This window comes from Theropithecus gelada, chromosome 7a (assembly GCF_003255815.1).
Source record: "Theropithecus gelada isolate Dixy chromosome 7a, Tgel_1.0, whole genome shotgun sequence".
NCBI classification, from domain to species: domain Eukaryota; kingdom Metazoa; phylum Chordata; class Mammalia; order Primates; family Cercopithecidae; genus Theropithecus; species Theropithecus gelada.
This window is the reverse complement of record NC_037674.1, coordinates 35,168,058-35,194,524: the sequence shown is the minus strand read 5'-3', so window position 1 is coordinate 35,194,524 and position 26,467 is coordinate 35,168,058. Positions and strand designations below refer to the sequence as shown.

The following is a 26,467-nucleotide window of genomic DNA, read 5'->3' as shown; positions in this document are numbered from 1 at the left end:
TATCTACGAACTGTCTGCAGACAGTGATTTCCAGGGGAGTGATTTACTTCCCAGCAGACACTGAGATAGGGCTGGATCTCTTAGAATTCATGGGTAAGAATGTTGTTTATTTACAAGACATGCAGCCATGCAGCCGCTAGAGAGTGGATAAACCAAAAGAAGGTAATTGGGCTGAGCACAAAGCTCTGGATATGAGAAACGAGTGAACAAGCTGATTTGGACTTCTTTGAACTTATTTATGTTAAAAATATTTTTATTAAAAAGGCAATACATCTTTACTGTAGAAAATTGAAAAAAATACCAACAAGCAGAAAGAAATAACATTCACTCACAGTTCTATTGACTAGAGATAGCAAAAGCAAACAGGTTGGGATATATCCTTCCCCATGTAAGCCTATGTTGTTTGCAGAAGGATTATAATATGTATTCTGTTTTGTGACCAGCTTATTTCACTTAAAAATATTGGGATGACCTTTCCCTGTCATTAAATATTCTACAACATCATTTTCTATAGCTGCGTGGTAACTTACTGAATGGATGTATCATTACTTACATTTATTTAGTTTAATAACTTACCTAATGTGTTTCTGTCCACACGAGATGAATGGAAGTCTTTCAATACTACTACCCAAAACAGTGTTCCCAGGTCCTGTCCTCCCTCTTCATGACTAAACGGTAAATGAAAGCCTCAGACGACGTCTTTTCAAGCCCTCACAGCAGGCCAGGCTCATGGACTGTGTGAGATAATGTTTGAGCATGTTCAAAGAACCCCTGAAATAAGCCTGGGACTGTGGTAATTCCCTTTCCTTCCACTCATGGAATAATCATCCCTTGTGTTTCAAAGCCTCTATGGTTCTAGAGTACTTCCTCCTCTAGTTCAATAATTACCACCAGGTGCTGTGGTCATTGTAGTCCTCCTTCCAGAAGGGAGATGACTGAGTCTCAAGAAGCTGCAGTAACTTAGCGAAGATCACCCCATTGGTGAATCTCAAAACTACACCTGAACCCAGACTTGTAGATTCCAAGTTCACTGGAATTTGTCCTCCAATGCAATGCTGTGTGAAATGGGGAGAAAGAGGAAAGAACAAAACAAAAAAGAAGAAAGAGAAAGAAAGAGAGAGAGAGAGAGAAGGAGGGAAGGAAGGAAGGAAGGAAAGAAGGAAGGAAGGAAAAAGCAAAAGAAGAAGGAAGGAAGAAAGGAAGGAAGAGAGGAGGGAGAGAGGGAAGGAAGGAAGGAAGGAAGCAAGGAGGGAGGAAGGGAGGGAGGGAAGGAAGGAAGGAAGGGAGGAAGGGAAGTAAAATGATAGGTATTTGTGGCTCTGGTAGTCAGAGGGGCAGGCACGGAGGGCAGGAGGTGTTCCCAGTCCATCCTGTACAGACCCATCTGTCTTCCTCCTAAAAAGACTCTCCTCTCAGAAGCCAAGGAACAGAGACGAGCAGCTTTTTCAGGTACACACTTCAGAATAATAGATCTCAAAAGACAAAGCTATTTCTCTCCCACTTTTGCAGCCACCAGATAATCAACTGCATGTACCATCTGCATGTATTGGTGGCTATCTCCCCTCACCTCACACTGCCGTCCTCACCCTGCAGGGAGAAGTGCTCATCATGGGGAGACACCTGGATCCATCCTCAATCCTGGAGGGCTGGCCTGAATAAGAGTAATTCCCCCAGAGCTCTGGGGCCTCCTGGAGCCATGCACACAGCCAATGGGCAAAACCTTCAAGGACAGTGATTTTCACTCAGCCCCTTGGTGGGCGGTGGGATCTTAGACTTAGTGAAGGAACACAGACCTTGGAGTTTCTCTGCGTTTGTATCTCATTCTAACGCTTACTAACTGTGTGCCTTGTGGAAGCCACAGGATGTTTCTGACTCCCAGTTTTCTTGTCCACAGAAAGGAGGGGAAGATTGAGCTAAGTAGTTGTAAGGATATGCAATAATATCAATAAAGTATATGTATATGCATTAAATGCCTGGCATCTATCAGGAACCCTATAAATGTTAGCATTCCCATTCTGGAGGTTACATTAGAGAGTGTATTAAAACCACGGATAGCTGTTCTCTTCATCTTAAGGGCCTCGTCTGAATCTGAGAGCCTATGATTTGGGGAGTTTATGTGTGTGTGTGTGGCGGGGCATGGTGATAAGGTAAACAAAGCTCAAAGGAAAAAGCTGATACTTTGAATAATGGCACTCTATGTAAATGCCTTTGGCATGTGAATGGAGTAGGCTGCTTTTCTCTAAAGCAGCAGCCACAGCTTGGCTGGGGAGTCCTCAACAGTCCCTCTAGAGTTTCATCAGTGTCTCCAAGACAACCCAGATAAATAGACAGTGAAAGCACAAATTATTTGCTTGCTGTGGAGATTTGTCAAGTCCCCTACCTGCCCCCAGCCTAGTCTCTGAGCACTTCTCATGTAGAAAATTAAGATCTGTCTTGCCCTATAACTTAGTGAACTTGGTCAGGATGATGGGAACATCCTGAAAATAAAAATGCACACTCGGTTCTAGTGTTGCCGTTGGTTAGTGACTCCCTGAATGAGAGTGAGGAATTAAGAAGCTGTGTGCAATGTCAGCCCCTAGAGCTGAGTAGCCGTACTGTGTGGCACTGCGGTCTAGGCAATTCATGGACAGCATGTCTCACCTGCTGATGAAACTCCTGGGCAAGAAGATCAAGAAGTGAAACCTCAAAATGCACACCAGAACCTAAAGTTGCCAGGGGCCTCAAATCTGACCCTATCAGGAACTCAAAATGGAGATGTGTCTCAAGAAACAATGGGAGGTGGAAAGGTTAAAAAAATCAAAACATTTTGTGAATGTGGGGTTATCAGAAGCTCAAGATGGAGCTGTGTCTCAAGAAACAGTGGAAAATGTACAAGTTCAAAAATCTCCCCAGAAATCCACTGTATTAACAAATGGAGAGACAGCAATGCAGTCTCCCAATTCAGAATCAAAAAAGAAAAAGAAGAAGAAAAAGAGAAAAATGGTGAATGATGCTGGGCCTGATACAAAAAAAAAGGCAAAAACTGAAAACAAAGGGGAATCTAAAGAAGAAAGTGTCGAGACTGCCAAAGAAACAGAAAATAATGTGGAGAAGCCAGATAATGAGGAAGATGACAGTGAGGTGCCCAGCCTGCCCCTGGGACTGACAGGAGCTTTTGAGGATACTTCATTTGCTTCTCTATCTAATCTTGTCAATGAAAACACTTTGAAGGTGATAAAAGAAATGGACTTTACGAACATGACTGAAATTCAACATAAAAGTATCAGACTGGAAGGCAGGGATCTTCTAGCAGCTGCAAAAACAGGCAGTGGTAAACCTTGGCTTTTCTCATCCCTGCAGTTGAACTCATTGTTAAGTTAAAGTTCATGCCCACGAATAAAATGGGGGTCCTTATTCTCTCACCTACTAGAGAACTAGCCATGCAAACTTTTGGTGTTTGTAAGGAGCTAATGACTCACCACGTGCATACCAGTGGGTTGATAACGAGTGGCGGTAACAGATCTGCTGAAGCACAGAAACTTGCTAATGGAATCAACATCATTGTAGCCACACCAAGCCATCTGCTTGACCATATGCAGAATACACCAGGGTTTATGTATAAAAACCTACAGTGTCTGGTTATTGATGAAGCTGATCAAATCTTGGATGCTGGGTTTGAAGAGGAATTAAAGCAAATTATTAAACTTTTGCCAACACACAGACAGGCTATGCTCTTCTCTGCCACCCAAACTCAAAAAGTTGAAGACCTAGCAAGGATTTCTCTGAAAAAAGGAACCATTGTATGTTGGTGTTGATGATGATAAGGCTAATGCAATAGTGGATGATCTTGAGCAGGGATACGGTGTTTGTCCCTCTGAAAAAATATTCCTTCTGCCCTTTACAGTCCTTAAGAAGAACCGAAAGAAGAAGGTTATGGTCTTCTTTTCATCTTGTATGTCTGTGAAATACCACTATGAGTTACTAAACTACAAGGATTTGCTCACCTTGGCCATTCATGGAAAGCAAAACCAAAATAAGTGTACAACTATGTTCTTCCAGTTCTGCAACGCAGATTCAGGAACACTTTATTGTGTACGGATGTGGCAGCAAGAGGACTGGACATTCCTGAAGTTGACTGGATTGTTCAGCAGGACCCTCTGGATGACCTTAAGGAATATATTCATCGTGTAAGCAGAACAGTCAGAGGTCTAAATGAGACAGGGCATGCCTTGCTCATTTTGTGACCAGAAGAAATGGGGTTCCTTCACTACTTGAAACAATCCAAGGTTCCATTAAGTGAATTTGACTTTTCCTGGTCTAAAATTTCTGACATTCAGTCTCAGCTTGAGAAATTGATTGAAAAGAACTACTTTCTTCGTAAGTCAGCCCAGGAAGCATATAAGTCATACACACGAGCCTATAATTTCCATTCTCTGAAACAGATCTTTAATGTTAGTAACTTAAATTTGCCTCAAGTTGCTCTGTCATTTGGTTTCGAGGTGCCTCCCTTTGTTGATCTGAAGATCAACAGCAATGAAGGCAAGCAGAAAAAGTGAGGAGGCGGTGATGAGTTTGGCTACCAGAAAACCAAGGAAGTTTATAAGTACAAAATCTTTATACACATAAGCAAGAAATCATCTGACAGCAGACAGTTCTCTCACTGAAGACACGTCTTTCTTTCATCTTGAATAACTTCACCCTAAAATGAATTTTCCCCCTTGAATTTACACAAGATTTGTATAAATTGACTTGGGTTGCAAGTACTGAGCACTGTTACTTCTATCAAGTCTCTTTTTTATTTTTGGGATATAAAACAGGCTTTAAATTTATTGGTCGCCCAAGGGTAAAGCAAGAAATCTCTGGTCTTTCTTGTGATATATAATATTTTAAATATCCCCATGTACACACAAATGTATGTTATTGTTTTAATATAATTCTTTTTGTACATTTCCTTCTTGCTATGTGAAGATTTTTGTGGCGTGGGTTGCTGTGTCAACTCCTGTAAAAGGTGACCTAGTGTATCGGGCAGCTGGTGGTAATGCAGAAAGGAGTCTAAGGTTATTTTTTGTTTTTAGTTGTTTCGTGAACCTTGACAGTATCTCATGACTCCTCCTGAAAATGCTGCAGTATAAAAGAGCAAAAAGATTTGGGAAATACCTAAGAAGCACCTTAGGATTAGGGAGGCATTGCTTTTATAGATTTTTTATTTTAAAGCAATCAGCCTTTCTCAGGCGTTTTGTATAAAGTGTCACTAGCTGTCACAACATTTGACAGGTAGGGTGTAGGAAAAGGGTAAAACTGAGTTGGTTGAGCCTCATTTCCATCAATAGAGGTGCAATACACTGCATTTCTTCGTTCGGTACCATAGCAAAGACTTTTAAAAAACAGAAAGAATGGTGATGCTCCTCATTCGGAATTGTTTATTTTAAGGTGGTTTGGATTTTGGTAAGTCTTTTCACTCTACCGAGTACTTACAAGACAAGGCTGCCAACTACGTTGAACTTGAAGCCAAGCCATCAGACAGTGCCCAGCACATATTAATGTTAGCTTCTTTTTGAGAAAAATTACCTCTTCTAGGCCCTGAAGCAAAAAATGCATTTGCTATGAAGATTGAAAATGAACAAAATTAGAAAACACCACTGAAATCAGTGATTTAGTCAGATGGGTTTTTTTTTGTTGTTGTTGTAGGAGCACTTGACTTCTAGTGTGCTTTGTGTAGTATGTAACTACAAAATAGTACATTTTGTAGCAATTCAAAACCAAAGTTGCTAGCATCATTTTGCTCTTGTGCTGGTTAATCATAAGATCCCATCAAACGTAAGTGCACTGAGAACATTAAATGTAGAGGGAACTGTTTGGTAAAGAACATTCCAGTAGGAAAAGAAAAGAACAATCTTCATTTCTGGGCTTGACCGTCATCACCCTGGCTGAACCTGTCTTGGGTTTCCAACCTTGACTGCTGGGCTCCTGGCTTGGTTTCTTGGATTCCTAATTCCCGGTGTGTGATAACTCTCTCCAGGATCATGTTTTCCTTTTTTATCTCAGAAATAATGTTTCTAAAAATATGAAAAGGGAAGAATATTTAATTACTCAGCAAAAGTAAATACTACTGGTATTTTGTACCTAATCTAATTTTTATATGCATGTTCATGGTATTTTTTTTTAATCAAAAATGAAGTAATCTTCTATCTACTACTTGTAACCAGCTAGTTTCACAACATGTAAATTTCCTGTGTCATTAAATAATTACATAGAAGAAAGAAGCTATGTTCATTTTTTAGGAGGAGAGCATACCGTTCCATTCATCCCCATGGTCAGCTTGCCTCCTGCAGCTACTGCTGCCAGATATCAACGTAACAAAGAGAAACAGATGCTTCGAAGAACCCATATCACTTGGAGGAGAGCCCAAGGAAAAGCACCCTTCCTGGGAACTATTTTTTGATCCTAGAGCAAGGGTTGGCAATCTGCAAAACAGTAAACTATCAAACTGTTTTTATTTGACATTTAATTTGTTTGTCCTGTCGTATATCTGATTAATCCACATGTGTTTTTTGAGCAGCTCATTGGGGTCTGGAGAGATAACATTGACAAAGTCTCCGCCCTCAAGGAGTTTGGAGTCTAGTGGAATAGGGCTCCTCTGAAATTCAGGGATGTACATTATGGTCCACCTGGCCATGGTGAGCTGTCACATCACTGTCACTAGACTGTGGTCACATCACTTATCACCACATTTTCTTTTTTGTTGTTTTTGAGACAGAGTCTCGCTCTGTTGTCCAGGCTGGAGTGCAGTGGCACGATCTCGGCTCACTGCAAGCTCTGCCTCCCGGGTTCACACCATTCTCCTGCCTCAGCCTCCCGAGTAGCTGGGACTATAGGCACCCACCACCATGCCTGGCTAATTTTTTGTATGTTTAGTAGAGATGGGGTTTCACCATGTTAGCCAGGATGGTCTCAATCTCCTGACCTCATGATGCGCCTGCCTCGGCCTTCCGAAGTGCTGGGATTACAGGTGTGAGCCACTACACCCGGCTGTCACACTTTCTTGAGCATGGTGACAAGTACCCTGGACTCCTGTTGGGCCAGGGTCCCACAGGGGAGATGGAAGGATGGGGCCACTCACAGAGTGCATCAGAGAGTTTAAAGGGCAGGTGGTAAATCATCTGCAAGATTCATAAACTTCTGCAAAGTCAGTTTGAAATAAATAAATAGAAAAACCAAGTAAATGATACAGAACTTATTAATGAATCGAACGAGAACATTTTCTTTTTCCGCTGCCTGTGCTCTTGTGCTAGTATTTAACGGTACACTATCTATCTGTCATCCTATGTTTAAAAAGTTTGGTTCTTTCCTCTTTGTCCATCTCATCCTGAACAGTATTTCCAATTTTAAATATCCATTTTACTCTGTTTTTCATTCACTAGCTCGCTCTCATCTAAGCTCAGCAGTGACAGAGCAAAAAATTCCAATCTAACCTCAAGCTTGGTCCCCCGCTACAGGCTCTTCCTCGGGAGAGATTGTGCCAGTCCCTAGAGTTACGACATGGAGAAAGAAGGAAAGAAAGGAAAGGCAAGGTCATGATGTGTGTGATAACAATATGAACCACAGTCCCAGCTCTCCAATCCTGAGATCCAAAAGTCTGGCAAGCCAAGCACATTCTGCAAACTCACTGGGTGGCAAATCGGGACCTGAGCTGACATGAGTCTATTTATAACCTTGCATTTATCCTACTTAATATGAATATTCATACATTTCACTAAAGAAATATTAATATGTTTAATTATGAGATGCTGCCACATACCCTGTTGGGGGTGTTATGTAATTATGGAAAATGCCCCATATTACCTTTCTAAAATTCAAAAAATTCTGCATTCTTAAATAGATTGATCTCATGGATTTCTTTAAAGGGATTTTGGATCTATACTCTATTTCCCTCAGTCTGTTCTATGATCTTACCTTCAATTGTCTTTCATAGAGACAATTTTTCCTTAATTTTTTTAGAATACAAAGCAGATGATTTCCTAAAATTATTTTTGCTTGTTAACTGCATATACTTCCTCCTGCAACACCCCAAATTAGCTTTTATCTTATGTATACTATGCTTAGCACCTTGGGTATTTTCGTAATTAAAAAGAAAATGTTGCTAGGTATTTTCTATCTTTTTTTTTAAACAGCTTTATGGAGGTGTAATTTACATATAATAAAATTCATTTCTTTTGTGTGTACAATTCAATGACTTCAGTAACTTATCAGTTGTGTGACCATCATCACAATCTAACTGAAGAAGATTTCCACTAACCCACAAAGAAACCTCATTCATTTATAGTCACCCCCTGCAACCTGGCAAGCACTAATCTACCGTCAGTCTCTTTTGGGGCTAAAAGAGTCTCAAAAAAATATGCCATATACCAGGAACAGCACACACAACCCTCATAAAGAAACAGAGGCTCCCATACTGGTAAAGGATGAAGCTGGGATTTGATCCAGGTCCTCACAATTCCAGAGTTCATGATCTTTCCAAGGGCTACTGAGGAGATCCAGAGTGGCCTCTCACTGGACTGGGGCAGAAATGCAAGTAACCCAGGTACGGATGTTGGATATTGGATGTTGGATGTGGATGACCCACAGAGGAGTCATGAGTCTGATGACCTTTAGGCCCTAGCCAGTTCTGATCTCCTGTGATTCCATAAATCCATAAAATGCCTGCAACTAAGCCAGGGACTTACTTTAATGAATAGATAAGAATGATGTGTCATGAACAGACTAATTGCATATAAAAGGAGCGCTTCTGAAGTATGCCGCGTGTTCCCTTAAGCACTTTAAATACCCCCCAGAGATGCGGTTTGCAGTCATACTTTGCATTATCAATGAAGAGGCAGTTTGCCAAGCAAAGGGGAGCATCAGCCTAACCCTGATTCAAATCACCACACAGTATTGATGTCCAAATCAAGGAGACATTTTGATAGATTCATTTTCTCACTTCTTTAAGTTTGAAGTTGGTACTTTTGATGGATTTGTCCTGCTATGCTGGTGTTGCAGCTGCACAAGACTAGATGATGGAATGAAACACCCTGTACCGTAATTGAGGAAGCAGCTGTTCTGCTATTGTTATTAGTTTTATTAAGAATTAACAACTTCCTCTGTGTCTGTTAAGAGAAGTCCATTCTGAAAGCCAGCCAAGTTCGCCTGCAGCCCTCCCAGCCACCATTTCTGCATCATGCCACGTAGAGATTATCTCTCCTCTCTGTGGCACAGGCTGTTGTCTGCTCTGCCTACCCTCCCCAAGTTTCAGGAACCATGCATTCTTTCTGTACCTTCTGCCAGAGCACAACAGGCCTAGGAAAAGACGTATGGTCCATCATTAATGCCTTGGTATACTATCAAGATCACTAAAATCCTCAAATAGAGATTCTAGGTCCATATGTTTTAAACTCTGTGGCAATTTTGCAGTAAAAGGTAATTTAATTTTTGATAAAGATATTACAGGGCACAGAGAAGAGTTTGTAATCCATGGACTCTTCTAGATGCTTCTAAAATTTTGTTACATGTGATAATGAACGTGAATATATCTTTTTGGTTGACAAAAAGGCTTCCTATTTTCTATCACTTAATCATCATGATCCTATGAAGATGGCCTTATTGTCCATTTTTGTTAACCTTATTAATATCAATAGTATTAATTGTTAACAATAAGGGAGATAAAGTATGTAATGCACTTAGTACTGAATGTCTTGAATTAGAGAATAAATATGATAAGCTAGCTCTTGTGATTTTTTTTTTTTTTAGACAAGAGTTTTGCTCTATTCCCAGGCTGGAGTGCAGTGGCCCTATCTCAGTTCACTGTAACCTCCAGCTCCCGGATTCAAGAGATTCTCCTGCCTCAGCCTCCCAAGTAGCTGAGACTACAAGTGCACGCCACCACACTTGGCTAATTTTTGTATTGTTAGTAGAGACAGGGTTTCACTATGTTGGCCAGGCTGGTCTCGAACTCCTGATCTCAGGTGATCCAACCGCGTTGGCCTCCCAAAGTGCTGAGATTACAGGTGTGAGCCAGTGCACCCAGCCAGCTCTTGTGATTTTTTAAATCTTCATCTTTACTTTTAGGACAAGGAAAATGAGGCTCAGAGATATTAAGGAATTTGCCCGAGGTTCACACAGCTTGTAAGAGTGGAGTAGATGTTGAAATTTCACCCCAGTTTCCTCTGGGATACATTCTCCATTACAGCCTGAGCAGTGTGGCCTTGCCCAAGGTCACAGGTCACAGAGAAAATAAGCGGCAGAGTGGAGAATTGAACGCAAGTCCTCTTGCTGGGTTCCATGCCTTTTTAATCAAACTATGTCGCTGCCACTGGCATGACAGACTACAGAATCAAGGGCCTGAGCGGAAGGCTTGCGCTTGATAACAAATTTCCCAGACTATGAAATTCTTTGCTTCTACTCGGCCAACTAAAGAGAAGACAGCTTCTGTGTAGGGAAAACTCTCTCTAACCATGTTTTTCCTCTATTCTCACATCACAATAATCATCAACATAGGAGAAGACTTCTGTGACTATGTGTGGGTTTTTTTCCTCACACACCAAGCAGTGGATACCACCTGGGTATCCTCTAATTCATTTCCGGCACTGTCTACCTGGAGACGATGTCAGATCTCACAGGTTGAGCATTCAGTCCCCAACCAAGACTGGCCCCCTCTAACACACACCGGTGACAAGGCTGGGCCTCCAGAGCTTCTGACCAACTGGCTTAAAGTTGGGGTTCCCATGATGCCCTCTTTGGATTCAAATAATTTGCCAGAGCAGCTCACAGAATTCAGGGAAACACTTATCTACATTTACCAGTTTATTATAAAGGATATTGCAAATGATACAGATGAAAAGATGCTTAGGGCAGGAAATGGGGGAAGGGTCCCAGAGTTTCCATGCCCTCCCTGAGGCACTACCCTCCAGGATCCTGCAGTTCCACTATCCAGAAGCTCAATGACCCCAGCCCTCTCGGGTTTTTATGGAAGCTCCATAAAGTGAGCATTTCTTCCCTAAGGTATAGACCGGTGGGACCCTCTCATAGGAGGGTCTTAGGACCCAAAATCAGAAAGGCAGAGGAAAAGTAGAGTCCTGCCTTGGAGTAGATTAAAGGAGGGCAGAAGGAGGTCAGAGGCTGCCCCTGTGACCTCATACACCCAACATTATAACAAAAGACTGCAACAAGGTCTATGACTATCAGCCAGAAACTGTGGACAAAAACCAGTATACGTTATAAACCACAGCCTCCCTACCACACATAGCAGCAAAGTGGCTGTGTTTAGACTTAGAAATGTATATACCTGAGCTATTTCACTAGGATTATTTTTCTTCTGGAATTTGTTTTCTTTATCAAGGCAGTACTCAGTGGAGAGATTTTTTTTAAATTAACAGTAAACTAATAATATAGGATTTTCCTAAGTGTTCTCTCGTTTCTGTGACTTCGTTACAATTTGTTCTCTGCTCTGACTTCTCAACATAGCACCATGAGATTTTCCTGCATCTGCACGTTTAAGCAAAAAAGTGCCTTCAAATGCTTCTCTCTAAAGCATATTTCCACGTGACAGCACTCGTCTTGCTAGAGAGTGAGGTTGTCTGAAGACTACTTTGGGGTGCCTGAGCTAGCATGAATGGGGACACCAGGTTATGTTCCATTTTATTTTATTTTATTTTATTATTTTATTTTATTTTATTTCATTTCATTTTTGAGATAGAGTCTTGCTCTGTTGCCCAGTCTGGAGTACAGTGGCACAATCTTGGCTCACTGCAACCTCCACCTCCCGGGTTCAAGTGATTCTCTGGCATCAGCCTCCTGAATAGCTGGGATTACAGGTTCCCACCACTATGCCTGGCTAATTTTTGTATTTCTAGTAGAGACGGGGTTTCGTCATGTTGGCCAGACTGGTCTTGAACTCCTGACCTAAGGTGATCAGCTTGCCTTGGCCTCCCAAATTGTTAGGATTACAGGTGTGAGCCACTGCGCCCGGCCTTATGTTCCACATTTGAATTCCTCATTTGCAAGAGGGGGATTTTAGTAATAAAATGCTGCTAAAATTGGTCTATGTCTAAATCAGTATCCTGAGAAACAAGATGGTAATGAAGGGGAAAGGATGGATAGTGGGAAATGTATCTGGAAAAAATAATTCCATCAGGAAAGCTTGTGATGGGCCTCTCCTTGATAGTTGGAACAGAACTCCTCTTAGGCATTTGTTTAATATCAACCCATGCCTTTTTGTTTGTTTGCTAGTTTTTCTATTTTGTTAAACTGTAAAATTCCTCTCACTTTTTGCTGATTTCTCTGATCATTAATTTTGAAATTGAGACATATTTTAACGTGGAGTTTTTGGTCATCATTTCCTTTCTTCAAATACTACTGTTAAAATGACAGAGACTGTCAAAGTGGACAGGCCATTTCTTCACTGGCTGTGTGGAAGGAGCAATTTAGGCATGTCTTCACTGTTGTGAAGGCTGGCCTGAGGCCCTTCTTATGCAAAGTCATCTCTGGTATGACATATCCTCCAGACCAGAAGTTGTAAAGCAGAAGGAGCAGAAGGCTCAGACCAAATCAGGCTCATGGATATATATTATTTGGCTCACACAATTGAAAAAAAAATTTTTTTTAATAGTTAGCTTTTTTTTTTTTTTTTTTTTTTTGAGATGGAATCTCACTCTTTTGTCCAGGCTGGAGTGCAGTGGTGCCATCTCAGCTCACTGCAGACTCTACCTCCTGGATTCCAGCAATTCTCCTGCCTCAGCCTCCCAAGTAGCTGGGATCACAGGCACGCGCCACCACAGTCAGCAAATTTTTGTATTTTTAGTAGAGATGGGGTTTCACCATGTTGGCCAGACTGGTTTGGAACTCCTGACCTCAAATGATCCGCCCACCTCAGCTTCCCAAAGTGCTAGGATTACAGGCGTGAGCCACCACGCCCAGCTGTTGCCATCTTTTTAAATTGGGAGAGTTCACATAAAAATCCTTGTTTCTGGCATCCTTTGAAAAAATCCAAAGCTCTGCAAACCAGGAGTGCAATTGCCCATAGTGACAGGAGCTACCAGTCCTACAGCTGGGTCCTTTCAGAAGGGGCGTTTGTGGTCTGGGCTGCAGTGGTCCCCACCTCTTCCTGATGTCTTGAGAAAAGCTAGGCTCTTGTGGGCATCTGAGATTCCAATCCGAGGAGATTGTTCAGTGGCTGTCACCACAAGCAAACAAATAAAAACATCGGCACTTCTCAATATTATTATAAGAACTCACAGTGATATGTCAATATTTGGGAAAAGGGGTATATGAGTCAACCCACACATGAGCATGTGCTTATTAATTTAGTTTTGTGGTGGGGTGAGGTGTCCATGGTTCACTGTGTGGCCATACACTCTCCTCACTCCTGCCCCAGCAAGCCCTAGAGAGGGCAGTGTTCATTTCAGGTGCTGCCTGGGCCATGAGTGCCTGCCCTCACAAATGCCATGGTGTTGGGCATGCCATTTAACCTCTCCTAGTCCCAGTATTTCTCTGTAAGACAAGGATGCTGCAAGGGTAGAATGAACAAATGCATATTTGCACAGACCTGACTCAATACATGTTGCCTGCTTCTGTTCTCCTCCTTCAAGCCAATAACTAGATTGAGCTGGCAAGCTCCTTAACGGCACTGACAGCCAACCTGGTCAAAATGGTTGCTGCCCAAAAGCACACAGAGCCTTCCCTATGGAGAAGCGATGTAATGTGGGTCTCCAGTGAATACAGAAAGCCCCTTCTGCAGCAGCCTGGGCATCCTGGGAGCTCAGGTGCCCCCGAGCGAGGCAGGATCTCTCAAGATTATGTCTTCCCTGGGGATGGTAGACAGGACACGTCCTCTGTCATGGTCATTACTGAACTGCAACTACATTAAAAGGAAGTATGGAGACTGTGAATTTGAGATCACATTTCAGAGTGGAGCCCAAGGCTTCCAGTTAAGTGTGAACAGTGTATGGGAGATAACAATGGGGAGTGAGATATGCTAAAAGTGTTATACATGAATTTACATTCAATAAAAAACCCTTCCAGCTATAATTATCACATTTTTGCTAATATTGAGATACTAGATGTCAGATTTAATATTTGAGTAAACTAATTAAAGAATGTTTTTGCCTAGCCTTGACAAACAATCTTTTCTATTGAAAGTTTCAAAAGTGCTTTTTTTTTTTTTTTTTTTTTTGGCTGAAACTGATCTACATGACCAGCACTTTCTGGGGTTGGAACCACCAGAGTATCTCACCTCTGCGTTTCCTTTTCTCCATCCCTCTCCACCTCTCTCTCCCAGTCCCAGCTCTGTTTTGTGGTCTTATTGTTAAGGGCACAATTTTCAGACGGTGTTAATGTGTCTTCTTTATGCATTTGCCAAATAGTTCTAGGTGGAATTGCCTCTTAAGATTTCTCCTTTGGCTGTGGCACATTCAGACTCAAATTGTTGTGCTCAGTAGGGCCATCGTCACATAATAACAGGGAAAATGCTTCATCATGTGTTATAGAGCAAGATGGAATCTTCGCTAAGGAGCTTGGGGATCAAAGCAAAGGGAAAAGATTAATTTTTATGCATCGAGTCATTATGGACGGAGAAGGAGACATTAAGATTGCCAGAGAGAAGATTTTCTCATCTAATATCGACATAGACAATGTGTTGAGATGACTATTGGCTCCGTTCTTAGATTTGTTTCTACTGTTAAAGTGCTCAGATCTGGATCATAAGCTTATTTACACGTATTTCAAGTTTTAGAAAGAGACCTCCTTTTAAAAAGATACGATCTTCCCAGGACTTAAGTACACGTAAACATATTTTGATTATTTTTACTCCATAAAAATGCATAGCTATGTTTCAGACATAATAAAAGACAGTAAAAAAGTTTAAAAAATTCACAAGGATAATTCAGCAACTCTAGTGAAGTATTTCCTTTTGAAGGATGCTACTTGTTTTTTTGTTAACATGCTTGCAAACATAAGTACATGATTTTCTATTCTGTTTCTTTTATTCCCCTAGTATTATACTAACATGGGGTTTCCACACCCTTACATAGATTCTCTCAACCACCTGTGCCCAGTTTATTAAGCTCTTCTATTGTTAAACATTTAGACAACTTTTCCCCTTTTTTCCTACTTTTATAGAAAAAGGTCAGGTGCAGTGGCTCTCGCCTGTAATCCCAGCACTTTGGGAAGCCAAGGCGGGAGGATTGCTTGAGCCCAGGAGTTCAAGACCAGCCTGGGTGATATAGCAAGACCCCATCTCTGTAAAAAAAAAATTTTTTAATAGCCAGGCATGGTACATACACCTATGGTCCCAGCTACTCAGGACGCTGAGGTGAGAGAATTACTTGAGCCCAGAAGGTTGAGGCTGCAGTGAGCTGTGATCGTACCATTGTGCTCCATCCAGCCTCAGCAACAGAGCAAGACCTGTTTCAAAAAAACAAAAAACAAAAAACAAAAAAAACAGAAACAGGAAAGAAAAACATATATGTTTTTGTGCATCTGGATTTTGTCATGATTTGTAGAATAAATTCTCCAGAGTGGAATTTCTATATCAAATGTTATAAATAATTTTAAGATTCTGATGCAAAGTACAAAATTTATTTTTAAATGAATTCCACCAATTTTTGCCTTAACTGCATAAGAATGCCCTTTTACTACATCAGGTGCCATTTTAGCCAATTTGATAAAGGTATCTCTTGAACATTTAGAAAAAAATATTGTTTTCATAATTTGCATTAAATTTTTTGATAAATCACCAAGTACCATATATGATAGCAATGATTATTGTTACCAACAATTACCTTCAATAAACAGTCTAACATTTAATGACAAAACATTAGTATGTCAGGGTACTGAAGAGCAGTGTAGGATGATGGTGAGTGTGGGCTTGGAAGTCAGGCTGCCTGGGCTCAATGCTGGGCTCTACCACTTACCAGCTAAGTGACCTAAGACCAGGGTTTTTCAACCTTGGTCCTGCTGACATTTGGAGCTATTCATAAGTTGAGCAGGAAGGATGCTATCTTATTTAGCAGCATCCCCGGCCTCTATCCTAATCACCGCCCTCCTCTACACTCATACCCAGTGTGACAACCCAAAATGCAAACATTGCCGAGTGTTCCTTGGGGGCAGATTAGCAACCCTCTCGGTGCTTAGCTTCCGTATGTGTAAGATGGGGGATAGTAATACTCACCTCAAAGAGTTACTGGAAGGGCAGAATGGATTTGTCCCTGTAGAGGAAAGAGAAGAGGGTTTGTCACTTGCCAAGGGCACAGTCAACATTGACTATTAGTCACATCAAATTTCTGATGACTGTTCTTAAATAAAATGCTTGCGTATTACTTTTACTGTAAAACTCACTGAATATAATTTGAAATGTTTGGAAAAGTATCAGAAGCTAATAAGGATCTCCTACAATCTTAACAGCCAGGGACAATCCTATTAACGTTAAAGTGTTTTTTCTTCTCATGCTCCTAGAAGTGTTCCTGGCACATTATAGATACTCAATAAATGTGTTGCACAAATATAAAAAGTGAGAACAGGCTATGTATGCCATCTATAAAGTTTTGCATCCTATTTTTCTTCCTTGCTACCACAAACTGGCTACTTGCCTCTGCATTTGGAAATTCTTTGGAAATATGTTTTTGTTTTATATTGTTTTGTTTTTTTTGTTTGTTTGTTTTTGAGATGCAGTCTCACTCTGTCATTCAGGCTGGAGTGCAGTGGCGCAATCTCGGCTCACTGCAACCTCTGCCTCCTGGGTTCAAGTAATTCTCCTGCCTCAGCCTCCTGAGTAGTTGGGATTACAGGTGTGCACCACCACACCAAGCTAATTTTTGTATTGTTAGTAGAGATAGAGTTTTGCTATGTTGGCCAGGCTGGTCTCAAACTCCTGACCTCAAGTGATCTGCCCCTCTTGGCCTCCCAGCATGCTGGGATTATAGGCATGAGCCACCGTGCCTGGGGGAAAGGATGTTTAATTGCTGCAAAATATCAACTCTGAGTGTTCTCTAATTTAATTAACCATCATAATTTTGAGAACATACATGATGTTAGCTTTTTAAAATAAATAACATATCTCCAGCTTTTTGTTATGAAAATGTTTAAACATAAAGGTTGAAAGGATAGTACAATGCATATCAGGGCACTGTGTTTTAATGTATTTTAAATGTTTGCCGTATTTATTCTCTTTATTTGTGTGTGTGTGTGTGTGTGTGTGATCTGCATAGATATAGTTACATGTAATGAGTTGTTTGGTTTTTTTGAACTGTTTTGTAGGACCATTTAAAGGTAAATTGTCGGCTGGATGTGGTGGTTTATGCCTGTAATCCTAGCACTTTGGGAGGCCAAGGCAGAATAAATTTTTTAAAAATATATTGTAAAAATAAGCAATGAGGAAATTGTAAGCATTGTAACATTTTACTTCTAAAGACTTCAACATAACTCTCCTAAGAGTAAAGACATTCTACACATAACCACAATACATTTATTTTGCCTAAGAAAATTAACAGTAGTTCTCTAACACCATCTAATATGTTGTCTGTATTCATATTTTCCCAGTTGTCCCCAAAATGTTTTTATAGCTAGCTTTTTTTTCTCTGCCAAAATCCCAGGAAAGATGAACTGCATTTGGTTGTTATAACTCTAATTTCTTTTAGTCTAGAGTAGAGCCACCTTTGTATCGGCTTATTAATGACTTTTTTAAGATATCAGGCCACTTGTTTTTAAGAACATTCCATTTTCTGGGTTTGTCTTATTGTTCCCTTAGAGTGTCATTTAACTTGTTTCTCCAGTTCCTGGATTTCCTGAAACTGTAAGTTAGGTCCAATGTCTTCATTAGATATAGGTAAATAATTTGGCAAGGACACTTTATAGGTGGTTACATTCTCAGAAGGATATAACAACAGGTTGTCCCATGATCAGAGATGTAATGTTTGATTACTTGGTTAAGGTGATAACCAGCAGATTTCTTTACTTAAGGTATGTTTTTCACTTTGCAATTAGTACATAGTCTATGGGTGTTTCTTTGGTACCACATGACTATCCTGTTCCCTAACAATTTTCCATCCAGTGGTTTCAGCACCGTTGGTGATTCTTGTCTAAACCAGTCATTTCACTGGCAGCTGCAAATGGTGATTTTTCTAGTTCTATCATTTTACTTACATTTGATAGATGCCATTCCTCTGGAAGGAAGGGTTTTCCCTTTCAAAATGCAGAATAAATGCTTACTTCTTATGTTCTTAATACTAAAGAGTGGGATAAATAAGTTTTTGTTTCTCTTTCATTTTACTATTTTTTAATTTTTATTTTTATAAATTTAATTTTTTTTAAATTAAAAAAGAATAGAGACCGGATGCGGTGGCTCACGTTTGTAATTCCAGCACTTTGGGAGACTGAGGCAGGCGGATCACCTAAGGTCGGGAGTTTGAGACCAGCCTGGCTAGCGTGGTGAAACACCATCTCTACTGAAAATACAAAAATTAGCCAGGCATGGTGGCACACACCAGTAATTCCAGCTACTCAGGGGGCTGAGGCAGGAGAATTGCTTGAACCCGGGAGGCAGAGGTTGCAGTGAGCCAAGATTATCCAACTGCACTCCAGCCTGGGAGACAGAGTGAGACTGTTTAAAAAAAAAAAAAAAAAAAAATACAGACAGGGTTTCACCATGTTGCCCAGATTAGTCTCGAACTCCTGGACTCAAGCAATCCTGCTGCGTTGGCCTCCCAAAGTGCTGGGATTACAGGCATGAGCCACCATACCTAGCCACTACAATTTTTTTTTACTGTGGATGCATGAATTTTTCTTTAATGTTTTACAATCAATTATAATAACTTTCTGATGCTCAAGCTGTCCACCGGGCACCCCTCCAAGCTGGCTTCCAGGTCTCTTGGCATCTCTCTGTTAGTCTTTGGTTTTCCTTGCTTTTTGGCTTGATGTGCCTCAGGCTTCTTTTATGATTTCCTGCCGCTGCTCTGGAATCAGCCATTTCTCCAAGCAGCCTTTGTTCTTTTTAGTCAGGAATGATATAAATAATCTTTTGGTTAATACCTTTGTACATAAGATTTTTATCAAAATTACTAGAAATTATTTTGACAAAGATTGTAAACTTTTTAATGCCTTGAATATATCTTGTAAAGTTTCTGTATAGAAAGGTAGTAATAACATAGACTTCCACTAACGTGTTTGAGAATGTCTATCTCACTGCATGCATACTGACATTAATTTTTAATATGATAAGTAAATCTATGACAATATTGAACAGCTCAGTTTATTAATGTTTATAGGTCTATTAGTTTTCATATATTTTGCCCTTTTTCTATTGTGGTACAATGTACTTATTTGAAATTTTAGAAAGTATGCTTAAGACTTTAATTCTGTCGACTGAGCTTGCTTCAAATACTTTTTCCAGAGTGTTTGGGTATTTGTTTGGTTTTTTAGTGTCAGACATTTTTATTTTTATTTTTTTATTTTTTTTATTTATTTTATTTTATTTTATTTTTTGAGACGGAGTCTCGCTCTGTCGACCAGGCTGGAGTGCAGTGGCCAGATCTCAGCTCACTGCAAGCTCCACCTCCCGGGTTTACGCCATTCTCCTGCCTCAGCCTCCCGAGTAGCTGGGACTACAGGCGCCCGCCATCTCGCCTGGCTAATTTTTTGTATTTTTAGTAGAGACGGGGTTTCACAGTGTTAACCAGGGTGGTCTGGATCTCCTGACCTCGTGATCTGCCTACCTCGGCCTCCCAAAGTGCTGGGATTACAGGCGTGAGCCACCGCACCCGGCCATTTTTATTTTTTAAGTTGTCGAATCTATTTGCTTTTTCCTTGATGATTTCATCCATTTTTTTAGTGCTTAAAAATTCCTTGTCCAATCTAAGAAGAGTTAAATGTTTTCATATATTTTCGTTTTATTTAAAATTTGTAAAATAAAACTAAGTTTTAAATATTCATACTTTTTAAACCAAGTGGAATATATTTAGGGCTATAGTTTAAGGTGAGGATCTAAAAATTTTTTTCCCAAAGCTAATTTTTCTCATAATGTAGGAGGGATAATCCCTCACTTTCTCACTGGTGTGTCCTTCATTTTATATGTTCAATATAGATATAGATATATTCATATGTATTTATATACAAATTATATATATCAACTTACATTCATCTGTTTTTACACAACTGCCATACTGTTTCAATTATTAAAACTTTTAAATACATTTTAAAATACCAAAACCTTTTTTCTCTCAATACATTTTTTCTTCAAGATAAACTTTAGAATAATGTCACTTTCAGAAAAGATTTCATTTAACTTAAGCTGTTTAGCTTATTACTTTCGAGGTGGTACTTTGGAATTTTGCAATAATATTAAAATTTGCTTTGGGATGACGTAGTATATCACAACATGAAAGCATGCTAAGTTGCCCCAGGCCTCTGTGATGGAGCATGGCCACAGCACCAGTCGAGGCAGGAGGCTTAGCAACATTTAGGTCCTAAAGGCTCTTACATGTACCCTATAAATATGTACAAATATTATGTATCGATTTTTTATACAAGGGTCTTGAGATAAAAGCAAATGTTCGCTTTTCATGTCTTAAAAAGATCAGTGTGGTTACTGAAACCATTGTTTCTAATCCAACAATTGAAACATACGGTCTAAAAGGTGGAACGATATTTATAGAAATACAGGCAAATAATAGTATAAATTTGAACTACCCTGGGAAATCTGAGATGTGCATGACTATTGGTCATGCAGACACTACATTCAGACATTCTATTTACAGTATGTATTCTGACGAAGTAGTGTTTGTTTTGTTTTCCTTCCTTTTTTTTTTTTTTTTTTCTTTGAGACAATGTCTTGCTCTGTCAGTCGGGCTAGAGTGCAGTGGTGTGACTCACTGCAACCTCTGCCTCCCGGGTTCAAACCATTCTCCCGACCTCAGCCTCTCGAGTAGCTGGGATTACAGGTGCCCGCCACTATGTTGGCTAATTTTTGTAGTTTTAGTAGAGATGGAATTTCACCATGTTGGCCAGGCTGGTCTCAAACTTCTGACCTCAGGTGATCAGCCCACCTCGGCCTCCCAAAGTGCTGGGATTACAGGCATGGGCCGCCACACCCAGCCTTGCATCCTTCTAATATGGGTTAAACCGTCCAAGATATTACTTGGAGAAAGCCATCATGGACTAAGTCTGAACATCAAGCCATATAGTAGCCCAGCTTACAGTATGAGAAAGTGGCAAAAAGCATGTTCTTTGGTGTCAGACAGACATTGGTTTGGGTCTTTAATCTGCTCCTTTCCAGTATTGTGATCTTGGATAGTAACAGTATACCTGCCTCGTTGAGTTGAGAAGATTAAATCAGGGCAGTATGTAAAGAACTCAGCACATAGTAAATGCTTTATCATATCAGCCAGATTATCCCTATCTTTAGTACAATTACTCCTGCTGCTATTATTATGTATTTTTGGTTATTGCTCAGGATCAAGGTGACTGAGATCTTTTTATGAACCTAAGAGCTCTGCTTTGTATTTCCATACAGCAACCCAGTTATATGCAGTTCAAACATTCTACCCATTGCTTATAGCCTTGATCATTGGCATGTTTTTCTGTAAAAAACAGTCAATGCCAACTATTAGTGACCTCTCTGGGAAGAAATACAATGTCAGTAAGATACCCATAAAAAAGCCAAGGGGGGAAAAGTGACATCATTTCCGAGTAGGACAAAAACAATTAAAATTAAAACAAAAGCCAGAATCTCCATCCACTCTTAGACTCTCCTGGGAAGGCACAGTTTCAATCTAGGGCTAAGTGTAGCTGAAGTCAAAGCATTAACTTACATATTTGCCTATTTTAAGCAGTGTATGTCATGCTCTTTTCTTGGCATTAAAAGACAATATTTCTACCTGTTCTCTTAAAAGGAAATTAGGTCTTATTACCATCCTTATAACACAGCCTTTACAACAGAGGACAGCCTTTTAAAGATTCAGCCTCGAATTTAAATGTGACATTATAGAGCTGTCTGGGCATTTGGATAATTTCTTTAGACATCTCAAAGTGGCACATATAGGGTCATTAATCAACAGCTCAATATTTTATTCATATACTGGCTGCGAAAAGCAAGAGGAAGACTGAGATCAAAGACGAGGAAGGAATTATTAGTAACATAGTGCATCAAAATAATCAGGTTTTTAAATGGGCAGGGGAGTTAAAAAAAAAAAAAAAGAAAAAAAGGAGAAAATAAAAGAAAAAGAGTTAACATGACTGAGACCTTAGGCTTCCTAAAAAAAAGCAATCACAGGTCTAATTAGTGAAAAACACTAATTTTAATCCAAGTTATAGTTAGAGAGTTTCCTATGCTTACATTGGAGTAAATCCATAAACTGATTACAATAAGGTGGTCAAAGTCACTATAGCCACTACATATGGCCTGAAAAGCTAGGTAGATTCTCTTGAATCTCTGCTTCTTCCTTCCCTTCCTGTAGCCAATGTCTTTGTTCAGGTCTTGGTTATGTGTCGTCTCACTTCTGACAAACACCTAAAAACGTATCTCTCTTCATCCAGGCTTCCTCAGTCCATTCCCTTCTTCTCCCTCTCTGCTGCAGGAGCCATCCTGCTAAAACTCAAAGCAGACCCTGTCACCTCTACCTAAAGTCCTGTGCCTGTTCATTGCTTAAGATTTGTTCACTTTTCCGTATGTATGTTAGACCTCAATAAAAAATGACAAGAAGGAAGTAGCCATTTTGAGAGGGTCTGGGGAAGCATCCAACAGCAGAAACTGCAAAGTTAAAGATCATCAGTGGAGCACGTGTGGTTATGTTGAGAAAGGCCAGTGTGGCTGAGTGTAAATGAAGGGGAAGGACAGAGGAGGGGAAAGAGTGGGGCAGGGTATATGACAGAGACTTTGTGCTTTATTCTAAGTGAAGTGAAACCCCATTTGAGGGTTTTAAGTGGGGGAATATCATATCATTTCACTTATGCTTCAGAAAGATTACTCCAGCTGCTTTATGGAAGAACTTTAAGGAGCAAAAATGAGGCAGAAAGACAAGTTAGCAGGCCGCAGCAGTGCTTTAAGCAAGAGATGGTGGTAGCTTGGAGCAGTGTTCGGGCAGCGGAAATTGCAAACATTCACCACACTGTCTTTATGCATTGAACTGCTGATAGTCATTTGGGTTGCTTTCAGCTGGAGCTGTTGTAATGTCCCTGTGCATATTCTTATAGCTGTCGTTTGGGGCACAGATATATGCATTTCTCTTGAGTATATATCTAGGAGTGGAAATACTGGGTCAAATCGTGTAGCAGACATGAACTCTAACCATATACTCGACCTTTACCTCAATGCTCTGGAAGTGGCTTGCTGAAAACACAGGCATCTCTCTGTTGAGGGACTTTTATTTAGCCATGGTTGAATATTTGGCCCACATGAGCCCAGAGGTCTCAGAAAAATAACTCTCCATGGTATGAACTGAATGTTTGTGTCCCCCCAGAATCCATGTGTTGAAACCCTAATCCCCAATGTGATGATATTTGGTGGGGTCTTCCGAAGGTGATTAGTTCTTGAGAGTAGAACTGTCATGAATAGGATTAGTGCCCTTATAAGAAGAGACATGAGAAAGGTGAGATATATATATATATATCCCCCTGCCCCTCTGCCATATGAGGATACAGAGAGAAGGAGGCTGTTTATAAGCCAGGAAGAGGGCCCCCACCAGAACTCAACCTTGCTGGCATCTGATCTTGGACTTCCAGCCTCCACAATTGTGAGAAGTAAATGTAAATATAAATCACCCAGTCTGTGATATCTTGTTATAGCAGCCTGAACCAACTGAGGCAACCCTAGAAGCAACATTCAATAGGTAAATCTGGTTGATCAAACCCCAGATCCCTTGCTCCTTACTTGGGATAACTCAATTCTACACAGACTCTCAGAGTTCCCCAGCAGGACTGAGCTCCAATTGCTTACTGTGGTAACTACATAATAAGCCACGCTTATTGGCTTTATTCCCTTCACTGTACCACTTTCAAATTCCCCTGCTGGTGTTTCCATGTTCCTTTTAGCCCTGCTGCCTTGATTGTGCTCTGATGCCTTAACATAACTGGTTTTATTTGCTTCTTTCTAATTGTAGCCAGCTTTTATAATGTGTAAGGGTTGGTCTGGTACACGCTGCTCAGCCAGTCATTAGAGTAGAGTCTCTGAACATTTTCATGTAGCTATTTATATTATACAGCCCAGCTTGCCTGGGAGCCTTCAGTCAGCAACTTAGATTGGCCATTCCATCTAGAATTGTCAACAGTGAATGTTGGAGACAAGCTAGAAATGAAGACAAAAATTTGCCATAGTGCACCCCCCAAAGGAGCATTGATGAAAGTCAACTCACTCAATATTCTATTAACCCTTAAGTGTGTGGAATAGGGGCTACAGTGGCAAGCAACTGGACAACCTTTGCCTTCAGAACGAGTCCTTCCTTCTCTACATTTTCTGTAGAGCACTCATGTATTTTTATATCTAATGATTTGCATAAGAAAAAGCACCATATGTCAAAGTGCGAAGAGAAATTTGTTTGCGCATGTTTTTCGCCTGGATTATACCATCTCTTAAGGAATACTGTTACGGATCCAAGTTGTTTCACTCATAGTTTATTTTCTTTCTATTGATCTTGAAAACGACATGTAATAGGTATGCTTTGTTTAAGCATGTCTTATTTTCTCTTCTTTCACAGCCCTCTTCTTTGTCTTGAAATGTTGGAAAACAGAACCTGAGTAATTATTACAATTAAGTTAAAAGTTTAACCCCAAACAGGCCGTGCTGCAAAAAGAGGGCCTTAAGAGGGTAAGAGTGTTTCTTCATTTCCTAATCTCTTAAAAGCTATTTTTAAAAGATGTTTATTAAGCATCTACTATGGCCAAGTGAAGTGGCTCACTGTAATCCCTGTAATCCTAGCACTTTGGGAGGCCAAGGCAGGTGGATCTCCTGAGGTCATGAGTTCAAGACCAGCCTTGTCAACATGGTGAAACCTCATCTCTACTAAAAAAAAAAAAATACAAAAAATTATCCAGACATGGTGGCAGGCACCTGTAATCCCAGCTACTGAGCAGGCTAAGGCAGGAGAATTGCTTGTACCCAGGAGGTGGAGGTTGTAGAGAGCGAAGATCGTGCCACTGCACTCCAGCCTGGGCAGCAGGAGCGAAACACCGACTCAAAAAAAAAAAAAAAAAAAAAAAAAAAAAAGCATCTGCTATGTGCCAGCAACTGAGGATATAGAGGACAACAAAAGAAATTTTTAAAAAATTGTATATTGTATTCCCATGGGCATTCTAGAAGGAGAGAGAAAGGACAAATGAATAAGTGAAATATATGCCAAGTGAAGGAAAGTGCTGTGAAAAGCAGAGAAGGGCATATCCCTTCACTAATCTGCCCAGATGCAGCTGGAAACAGTAAATAATCCTGGTGGGTCAATTCTAAAGCAGGAGAGTCCCAATATCCAAACCAGGAGGAATACTCCTCCAAGGTACCCTGACCTATAGAGTTGAGAAGAGGTCTGGCATTGTCAGTGGAAGCAGTAATTCTTCTACATGTCAGGTCCAAAGAGTAAAGAGCCTAAGACTAGGAAAGGAAGAGCCCAGTTGGGGGCTGGGGGTGCTGGGAGGCAGGAATTGGTCTAGGAGCGTGGATCAGAACCAAATTCAGGAGGGAAGAGCCTGGAAACAATGAGTTCCATGGTGCAAGCTACAGGGAATTCCTACTGGACTGAGGAACTTACACAAAGCTGGCAAAATCAGTGACCAATATCTAAACACTTGCTTCTAGACCCTTGACTAAGACACTCTCTAGGAGTTCTCTTCGGGACACGTAGTGTTTCTTATGACATCACTTACTACTATTTATTCACATGGCAGAATGCAATAGAAATGATTTTTAAATATCTTGTTTCATTTACATGTGAATGCAGAGAGGGCCTACTGCCCCAGATGCCCAAGGACCACAACAGAATGAAGATACCAAACTTTCAATGCCTAACTCAGGGGCCGATGAGTCTCCTGAATCCCTCTACCCCCAGAGCTGTCCTCCACTCCATGCTGGGGATAAGTGATGCCACATCTGCCAACTAAGGGAAGTCTCCCCTCTTTCAGGAGAATGGAGGAAGCCAGACAGAGGCACAATCTCAGGCAAAGTCCCACGGAGAGCAGCTTCCACCTGATACTGCTGGGGACCTCTAGTGTGTGACTTACGTCTCAGAATTGTACTAACTTGAGGCGGAGGAACTGAAGCTTTCACACCCCTCTATTCATCTATCTATTGGCCAAGAGCTGCCCCAGGAGGGTCTAAATACCTAGACAGGGCTGGTTCTCCAGTATGAAGCAAAGCAGGCTGAGGGCAGTCTCCCCAAAACAGTTGAAGATGCTGGCTGGCAACAGTGAAAACCTAACAGCCTGAAGATTCTCTCTCTCTCTCTCTCTCTCTCTCTGTGTGTGTGTGTGTGTGTGTCTTCTCTCTCCA

At 40.6% G+C, this 26,467-nt stretch overlaps 1 pseudogene; it reads left to right on the top strand.

Moving 5' to 3' along the window:
- The first annotated feature begins 2,631 nt into the window (after positions 1–2,631).
- Positions 2,632–4,643, top strand: LOC112627927 (annotated as a pseudogene).
- The last annotated feature ends 21,824 nt before the right edge of the window (positions 4,644–26,467 follow it).